This window comes from Lathyrus oleraceus, chromosome 5 (genome assembly GCF_024323335.1).
Source record: "Lathyrus oleraceus cultivar Zhongwan6 chromosome 5, CAAS_Psat_ZW6_1.0, whole genome shotgun sequence".
Lineage (NCBI taxonomy): Eukaryota > Viridiplantae > Streptophyta > Magnoliopsida > Fabales > Fabaceae > Lathyrus > Lathyrus oleraceus.
The window spans coordinates 613,706,448-613,717,028 of record NC_066583.1 but is presented as its reverse complement, the minus strand read 5'-3'; positions in this window follow the sequence as shown (position 1 = coordinate 613,717,028).

Below are 10,581 nucleotides of genomic sequence, written 5' to 3'. Positions count from 1 at the left end.
GTGGAAAGTTTCTCCCCTCAAGATAATTTCATGATACAAGCTTCAAATCAAAATTTGTCCAACAGGAAAATTGAAGATCTTGATCTCACAATTCCAAAAAGTCCAAGAACTTGAAAATCCCATTTATGGTTTGCAAGATATGGCTCAGTGAATTTCAAAAAAGACCCGTAATCGGGAGGGCATAACTCCCACATGGTTTATCCAAATTGCAAGTTCTTTATATGCACAAACTCCATTTAATATGTGCTTTCATGGTGCATAATTGGATTTCTTTAAAATTGCTCCATGCAAAATGCCATTTTTGAAGTGAATCAATTTAAGGAGAGGGGCAAAATGGTCCACATTTGAAAATATTGGGAATTTGCAAACAAGGCTTATACCAACAGCTCCCAAATGATATTTTGGACTGGTTTCCAGTGTTAATTTTCTGCTGTCATGCTTCTAAAATCAAAAGAGTTAAAAATCCAAAAGTGCACATAAGCATATTGGTGATTAATCCATTTTGCTTAATGATAATTAAACTTGATTAAGTGCTCAATAGATAAACTAACTCTAACAGAATTTGGAGAATAATAATCATTTTTTCTGTAATCACTCTCTCACAAAAACAGACTTCATTGCATAACAGAAAATCAAAAAACTGAAATTCTCTCTTCTCTCTCAATTTTGCTCAAAAAACTTCAATAACATTTTGCATCAATTGACCAATTTGGATGGATCTTTGGGATAATTCTCTGCATATTCATCATTGTTAGCTATTGTGAAGTTTCTGTTTGCAGGAAAATTCAAGAATCATTCGCAATTTGCATCGGTAGAATCAATCTGCAACTTCCATAACAGTCCAAGAATCGGTGCGAGTTGGAGATTTTCGAGCTACAAGAGTATCATCATTCATCTCCTGAAGTCGCTTGCTGCACCTGTTTCGCATCCGCGAGCTCCGAAATCCGCCGAATCCATTGCCGTCATCAAGAAAAGGTTGGAAATCGAAATTTGCAGTAGCTTCAATTGTGATAGGGATTGTGTAGTGCGTAGCTCATAGATAACATATCCATTTGTAATTTGTAATTTCGTTAAAGATTGGTTGAGAAATTCACGATCTAGGTTTTCGTCATCGCCGTTTCTTTCCTTCGATTCGCCCTGTACAGTGATTGATTGTTGAAATTGATGATACATTTGAGTTCCTGGCAGAAAACCGGTTCGACCGGTATGCTATTCATGAATTTCTGTGGCCATTTGCGAAAATCTGGGATTCGCGACGAAGAACACTTCGAAGAAGATGAAGAACGTTCATCATTGTCTGGGAAATCCCTTCATTTGATCCGCTTCCGTCAGCTTCAATCGTGGATCCGTGTTTCTGGTGCCCAGGCTAGATCTCGACCGTCCGTTCCTTTCTAATTGAAACGCAGCCGTTTTGGCTGTGGCTTTAAAAATTTCAATTATGCCACTGGCACCAAATTTAATTAAATAAATCCAATTAATTCTAAATAATTCTTAAATAAATATTTTGAAACTTAGAAAAATTCATATAATCATCAAAAATAATCCAAAAAATACCATTCTTTTTTTGTTAATCATATTTTTTCCTCTATTATTTTATAAAAAATGAAAAACAAAATAGTGCTTGGAAAAAATATTAATTGACCTAGAGATATTCTAAGGTGTGCATATTTTCATACACATCACCATTTTAACTCTATAGTCCACATGCTATATCCAAATTAAATGAAAATTGAGACACTTGTTCTAGGCATCCTTCTGGATTTTTTGACATAGGTTTGGTAATTTTTAAGCCTATGGTTCATTATATATGAATTATTGAATTTGGATGTGCAAATATGTGACATAGTTTGGTATGCTGAATTCCCCAAATATTTTCCTATGCTTCCCATTGGCCAATGGCCCTAATTTTTTGCAGGGAGCTCAGTTAACATGTTTGCTATCACTGTGAATTTTCTGGGTTTTTTACAATCAATTTCCAATTTGATTCATATTTTTTCTTGCTGCCTAGCATGTTAGAGTTCCATTGGTGTAACCTTTAGCATTTATGTTGCCATTTCCTCATAATTAATCTAATGACCTTGAAAATTGATGACATAGTTCCCAGCACATTAATGTAGCATTTGGCTTTGGTCTCACTAATTTATAATGCACCATTACTGTTTACCATTAGATTGAAGTGGGTGTATAATCGTAGGCTTCATTTGATGTTGTTTTTGCACGCCTTGTCATGTTTAATTAATTCCTATTGATCTACTAGTCCAAATGACTTGAAAATTAACATGTGGCTTGCTGAATGTCTTCTGGTTAGAACATAATTTTTGTGGATTTTTTGGTGCCATTTTGGCATTTATTTGAATGTGATCTTGCTGGTTGTTTGTATGAGACTCCACATTGCATCTTTTGCCTTCCATGTTGCATAAATTAAAATGTGAGCATAGTTTGAATATGGGACCAATTGGGATCCCTTTGTATTTGATATTACTTGAATTTGATCATGAATTGGCTGCTGTTTTAAGATTTTTCCATCTTTTTGACCCTAGGCTAGTCCTAGTGGTCATGTTACTTACATTTGAAGTTAATGGTGCCTTTTCAGGTTAAGGAGTTAATGATTAAGGAATTTGCTCCACATTATGGATTGTGTTACTTGACACATATGACTAATGTATTTGTTTTGCAGGATGTTTGGTTCATGTGAGCCTGGTGCTATGCACATCATTATTTGTATAATTGTACTTTGTTAATTGATTCTTATGTTGTTATCTGTTTATGAATGGGATGCTGATTTTATTGGATTGTTTCCAGGTACCCTTTAGTCGCTCAGTTCTCTTAAGAACTTGTGTTGCTTTGCTTAAATAGCAACTTGCATTGAGGTATAAAACCTTCTTCTTCATGTAGTCTGGAGACCCGGTCCGTTATTTGACCGGGCAAATTGTCTGAAGTCCTCCTTAAGAGGCATTGATTGTGTATGTTTATATTTTGTCCCAAGCAGGAAAAGTCCTCATTCGAGGCAATTGGTGGAAGGTAGAGATAAATAGCCTATCTCCCACTATTCAGTGAGTCTTCTCATTGCTCCCATTACATGGTTGTAGCATCGAGATCCCAACCCAAGATCTATCGAGTCTAATCGGGGAAAGAGTTCCATCTTTCTGAACTCCCCCACATTCTTATATTTACATGCTCTCTCGGACATGAGATAGAAGCAATGAGGCACACCCCTCATATCCTTTCATCTGCTTCACCTGAGCCCCTCAATGGCCAGGTTAAGAGCGACACTTACCTCTTACAGTGGACTTTCATAGTCAAACCCTTTTGCTTGAGCCTCATGAATGGTTATAGCGTGTGCTACTTGAATTTATGTGATTGATTACTTGATTCATTTATACATGATTACTTGATTGCCATTGTGCATTTACTATCATTGATCGCCGTTGTGCATTTATCATCTTTGTTTGCCATTAGTGCATGACCATTTCTTTTGTCCTTGTGACATTGATGTTTTCCCATTGAGGAACCAGTTATAAGTCCCTGTGAGTTGGCATCTGTTCCCATGACATGGAAGAGATAGAGTGTAAGACCTCACTGGTCACTCATATCTTCTTCGCTCTTTGTTTGAGCATTGTTGTTGTATGTGAGGATTCATTGTAAGTCCCTGTGATGTGGCATTTGTATTCCCAGGATCATACTGTGGAGGTTAACCTAAGTCCAGATAGATTGGCAGTTGACTTCCCTGTTTTATTTTTGGTTTTATTCTGATGGAGATTAGTGTAAGTCCATAGAGTGGCTTCTGATATCCTTACTTGTTTTAGGAGACAGGTATAAGACCATTGAGTGGCATCCAGTATCCGCTTTTATTTACTTTCATCTGTTACCATATTATTGCTCATTTGTGGCCTACTCCTAAGGACCCACTTGAATCATTTCCCATATGATTTCAAGAGGCGGACCCTCCTAAGAAGTGTTACATTCCACCATTATCCATTCATCCCATTGTGTCCTACCTTTTCACACATGTTTTAAAACTTGAGATAAGTGTTGTGCAAACATTCTCACCTCTTTCCAAATTAGAAACTTGGACCTTAAGTCCATGGTTTTCAAAACTTCATTTTTGTAAATACTTCATTTTGAATTGACTTTAATCATACTTTGACCTTTTTGTAAATAATCCAAATAACTTCACCCATTCAAATGATTTTGTGGCTTTGTCCATGTTTGTTAAGCTTTTATACATTAGCTATAGGTTTGATTTACCCTAGTTGGTTGATATTAATCTCACCTATTTGTCCTTAGTAGATGAATTGTAAGTCTTCCTTGCCTATTATAGGGTTAACCCCTCTCTGGCAAGTTGGAGCTTTTCTCACATGGTGGACTAGTTGTTATACAAGGTTGAGTTTTCTCCCGTGGGTAACGTAAGACCTTTAAGCTTGTGTTTTAAAATTGAATCAACTAACTTTTGGAAGTTTTTAGCCGAACTACGGCGTTTTGATCCTTACCTTTGATGGAAGGTACGTAGGCAGCGGGTTCATCCGTTCAAACCCAATAATTAATTTGTACATTCTTTCCTCATCATCCCAATCATGTTTGCACATTACTTATGTCATGACAAATAATAATTTTCAAACAACAAAGTGTGAAAAGGGCTCCCTAGGAGTACCTAGGACGCATTGGGTGCCTAACACCTTCCCATTGCGTAATTTACCCCTTACCCCGATCTCTGATCTTTTTTATTAGTTTTCTACGTGTAAAACTTCTTAGGTTTTTGTTCGCTTTTTAACCAGTCCTTAGGATAAATAAAAGTGCGGTGGCGACTCTATATTCATTGTATACATTGCTTATGATTTAATCAATAGATCATATAGTAACGAATACACCGCTACACCATGCAATTAGGGTTTTGCCTCCCCTATACTCATATGAATGGTCAAAGCCATGCCCTTGATTTTTGATTCACACATAAACCCTAGCTTGCAATTCAAGAGCTTTGAATCTATACTGATCAACCTATTGAATGAATGATGCATATGAATGAGGCATGAATGCATACATATGACTCATAAGCCAAGGATTGAATGAAAGGATGAAAATGGTAGGGAAAATTTGGGGGTATGAAAATAACAAAAAATAAAATATGTGCATGAAGAGAAGAAGATTGAAAACTTAAATCTTCCAGACTCAGGAGAAATCAACTTATATTCTGCTCAAGGAGTGTAAAACCTCTATGTATCTTCTTAACTAAGAAGCACTTACATAAACACAAGGTTAATACCAAACTCTTTTGTTGACAGAATCCAAAGACTCTGTTCGTTTTGCTCATAGTAAGTCTCTTATGTTAGATTGATCAAAGAAGTATCTTGTTGGGTGCTTGAGCAAAGAAGTCTTTTTTTGATGATTAAGCATTGAACTCTCATGCTTGCAGGCAGAGAAGAAGACTCTTTCTGGATAAATTGAGCATTGAAATATCATGCTTACGGGAAGAGCAGGAAGTCCTTAATGGGTTATTCAGACACTGAAGTCCCATGCTTGAGGGTAGACAGACGTCTCTTTCTATGGGATTGAGCATGAAGTTCTGAACAGGTTATTCAGGCAATGAAGTATCTTGCTTTAGGGTTTGAGCAGAAGTTTCTTTCTAGTTTGATTGAGAAAATTGTAATCTTTTGATTATAGTGAAAATCTCCTGTGTTGCAAGGCCTCTGGGTTTAAGAGGAATCATGATATATTATGTGTTTCTCTATTTACTTCTGAATTTATATCCCGTTGTATAACAAACTCTAAATTCAGACTTTGATCTGATTCAGACTCTTACTTGGATCAGAATCTGAGATTGACATCTCAAGTTCTGAACAATTTTAAGAAAAAGAAGTAATTTTCCATATACACAATTCAACCCCCCCTCTTATTGTGTATATTTTTCTCACCTTCAATTGGTATCAAATCCCGGTTGTGCTTATTTCACTTAATAGTGAAATAGAAAAGATTCGGTGCGAAAAAGTTACTCAATCAACGATCATCTTTCTTTGAAGTTCCCTCAATTAGTTACAAAATATAAACTACAGAAGGTAGAGAAAGACGAGATCAAGAGATCAAGAAACTTGTTTCTACTCTAAGTCATTTATTTTATGAGTATGAAAGGATTTTTAATCTTTAAGATTGACTCATGGGATAAGTGTACTTGTTGGAGAAATTAAGAAACCTTTTCTGCTTTAAGTCATTTGCTTTATGAGTATGAAAGGATTCCTTAACCCTTAATACTGACTCGTGGGGAAAATGTGTTTGCTGCAGGAATCAAGGTTTAATATTGATCTACTTGTTTAAAAGGAAAACTGATTAAACTTACAGATTCTCAAAAGTCAAAAAACCAAGAAGAAACTTTTGTTTGAGAAGATTCTAATGGGGATTCCAATGATTAGGAAATCTCCTTCCATTTTAATATATTTCAACATCTGACCAAGAGAAATAAGAGACTCTCTAGTAGAAGCTATAACTTTAAATATTTTTGTTCCAGAAATAGAGAAGGTGATCAGAAGATCTACTACAACTACATCAAGCCTGGTCACTTTTGAAATAATTGTCCTTATATACAAAAGGACAGATCATTTAAGGGAAGCCTTCTAAAGGAAATTTTCAAGATAAAGTTCAAGAAAGATCTCATGGCAACATGGGATGAACTTGGCGATGAGGAAGTTTTAGACAGAGAATTTGAAGAAGCCAACTATGGATTAATTTCTCTCACACTCACTGATTTAGAATTCGAGTCAGGTTCTGGCTCTGAATCAGATGAGGAAGATGAGGTATATTTTAAACCTATCTTGTTCTAATCCTATTCATAATTTCACGGTCCATTGTCAAAATAAGGCAAGGCACATGAAGGCTATTAAGAAATAACTTGATTTTCTTTAAGAAGAATTGAATTCTTCTAAAAGAAAATGTTGAGACATTGGAAAGAAATCCATCGGCCATTTCTTGACAATAGATCTTAATAAGGCTAAGCATACATCCATGATCTATGGAGTAAGCAAGACCAAAGGAGAATGTCTGGACTTTCATGAAAAAAATTGTTTGCAAAACCTTGACATGAAAGAATCTCTATTCTTCAAGTTATGTTGATAAAAGGATTAGATACCTTGATGTATATGTTTCTAATGATAAGCTTTCCAGACTCTCCGAAACTTCTGATGTACATTTCATCCTCACCTCAGCCACTTCTTCTTATGCAACTGACTCTAAAGTTGATGGAGTTACCCCAGATGCTCATGTTTTGAAACAAACTCTGTATCTTCTTAAGGATATGTTTGATTTATCAAATATATCTAATCTTTGTTCTCTAAAGAGGGTAGTTTGGAGTCAACTTCTGATGTCAAATTGCTTGAGAACTTAGATTCAATGGAATCTGATGAAATAGATCTCTTACTTCTTCACAATGCATATATTAAATATTTATCCTCTTCATGTTTTAAATGTGAATGAGATTTCATTCAATATATAGGAAAGAAGTCGATAGCTGACATTAGGATAATACAAATTCTTCTAATGTCCAACGTCGGGATCTGCCTTGTGTTTAACTTCGGCAGAAAACGTGTCCTTAAGTTTCTCTTTTGTGTATTTCTTGTGTTGAGTATTCCTTTGTATTTTTTATTTTTTTTGCTTAAGACTTGTATGTTCTGATTCTTAATTCAGTTTGATGTATTCGTTCTTGACCTATGATTGTATAACCAAAGCAATTTATATGGTTAATTGTATGTATCAAATTAATCAAATGAAAAAGAAATATCAACTTAAGAGTATTGTGTTTTTTCTGTCTTTCTGTATTCTGAACTTCTTAAATCGGTTTGCAATAAAAGAAATAATTATGACCAAAATATGGTATGCAATTAAAAAGGGAAAAAGGACTTCATTGAACTTAAGTAATGATTACAAAAAGAAGTTTATAAGATTAAACCTAATCATCCCTAGGTACCCAAGCATAGAAAAAGTTTCCCCAATTAAAATTCAATTACACTTCTTCATCTTAATCGAAATGAATCACCTCTCTTAATCTTGTTCTTCACTTGGACTTCTTCTTTTTACCAGTCTTCTTATGTGGCTTTAATGCCCGAGTAGGAGAGGTAGAAGGAATTCCTTTAGAGGGTATGATATTCTGATCAGAAGCTGCCTCAGAGGCTAGAGGAGCCTCTGAAATTATAGGAGCAGTAAATTGTTCAGAAGTTGTATTCATCTTGAACCAGATGTATCTTGAGTGAATAAGGATTTGTGTTTTGGCCTGAACATGTACTTTTATAACAAAATTTCGGAAGATCAAACACTTTGTGTGTTTAAGATTTGATCTTTGGAATCGTCAATGCCAATCACTAATTAAGCGTGTCATATTGGATCATAATTACTCCTTGGAAACTGAAATGGTAGTGATTTACCATAAGAAGTAAAGAATATCTTTCAGATTCTTAAAAACCTTTAATTGATTTTAAATTGTCTTCTTTTGAGAAATGTTTTAATCCTTTAAATGTTTTCAACTTTTTCAAAATTTGTGCATTTAAACTGTTTTAAAATTCTCATTTTATTTTTCTAAATTTTATTTTCAAATCTTTTTGATAATGACAAAGGGGAAGAAAATGCATTGAGTATTTAAGAAGAGACTGAATCATCAGAACTTGAACAAAGCAGTTTCGACCAAAACAACTTCTGATTTATAAGTTTATGTTGTTTATATTTTTGAGTAATTTATCTTATTGATATTAAATGACTAATTTTAATTAAACAAAGACAAAGACTTAAGGAAAGATTACAAACCTTACCTTAATGAACTGTCAGACTAAAGGAATAGCTTACAAACCTCAACCTAAGGCCTGTCAAACTCAGGGGGGCTTAGAAACCTCAGACCCTGATGTTAGAATTTGTTGATTAAAATTATAGGATTCAATTAACATATATAATAAGTTAAGAATAGCTTATAAACCCTGTCTTAATGAGCTATCAGACTAAGGGGGGCTTACAAACCTCACCTTAATGGAATGTCTAACTCAGAGAGAGCTTACAAACCTCAAACTTCGATGTTGGACTGTGTTAATTAAATCATCAACCATTATTCTTAAATACATTTGTTTATCATCATAAAAAAGGGGGAGATTATTTGAGCAAGATTTGTTCATGCCTTTAAAAGGTTTTAATCATAACAAAGTATTTAAAGAACAATATGGCTTACTAATGGTTGTTCTAGTGTGCAAGGATCGGAACCATTAAAGTGGAGCAAACTTGCTATGAATCTGAAGGATCGAAACCAAAGCCTTCAGACTTTGAAGAGTCAACTTAAGTATTTCAGATGGTCAACCTTATTCAAAGATCAATAAGGTTCTGAAGACTGGAGTAGTTTAAAGCAAGCAAACTCGATCATAAGAAATGACTCTATAAATTCCGAACAACCTTCATAAGCAGTTATGAAGATTATGCTTCAAAGGATTATTGTCTATATCAAGTCAAGAACTTTAAAAGTGTTCATCCAAATTAATTCTGATCAAAACTCTGATATAAGGCAAGCTCAGAACCTATGAGCCCAAAACTCCAAAGTCTCGTTCTAATCAGGTTCTGAAGACATACTTTAACCTCTAATCATGATTTAACTAATTCTATAAAAATCCTCTGACTCAAGAAGTTAAGTATAAAGACAATAATAACTCAATTCAAGCTTCAAAAACGTCTACAAGAAGTCTCCGGTCATAAGTTATCTAAAGAAGATCACGTGATAATAATACACCACTTTATGTCAGATTAAGAAAAGTAATGTTGTCTGGATCTTATCTCTTCAACTATTATGAACTCTACTCTACTCCTCTCAACGTCTTTATGTTAATTGAGTTTATAGTACATTTCTTGTGCTCTAGCTAAAGACCTTCAACGGCTACTTGTACCATGGGTAGTTTCAATCTTCAATGGATCTATTTGTAGCATCTATTTAAGAATAAGATTGAAAACATTCAAAATGGTTATGACTGAGAATGTACGGGGTTGAAGAATCCATTAATGTGTTCATATAGCTGTGATACCAGTTCACAAAATGGGTTGAGAGAGACTGTATTATACAGAAAACACAGGTGAAAGAAACACAGATAAAATGGAAAATATAACCACAAGGGTTAAGTGTGTGAGAGTAGAGTGAATTTTTTCAAGAAGATCAACATAATAGAAATACACAATAAAGAAGAAAATATATGTATGAAGAGAAGAAGATTGAAAACTTCAATCTTCCACACTTAGGAGAAATCAACTTATATTATGCTTAAGGAGTGTAAAACCTTTGTGTATCTTCTTAACTAAGAAGCACTCACATAAACACGAGGTTAATACCAGGATCTTTTGTTAAGATAATCTGAAGACTCTAGCCATTGTACTCAAAGTAAGTCTCTTTCTGTTAGATTGAGCAAACAAGTCTATTGTTGGATGCTTGAGCAAATAAGTCTCTTTCTGATGATTGAGAATGGATGTTTCATGCTTTCAGGCAGAGCATAAGTCTTTTTTTGGATAGATTGAGCATTGAAGTCTCATGCTTACGAGCAAAGCAGGAAGTCCTGAATGGGTTGTTCAGGTATTGAAGTC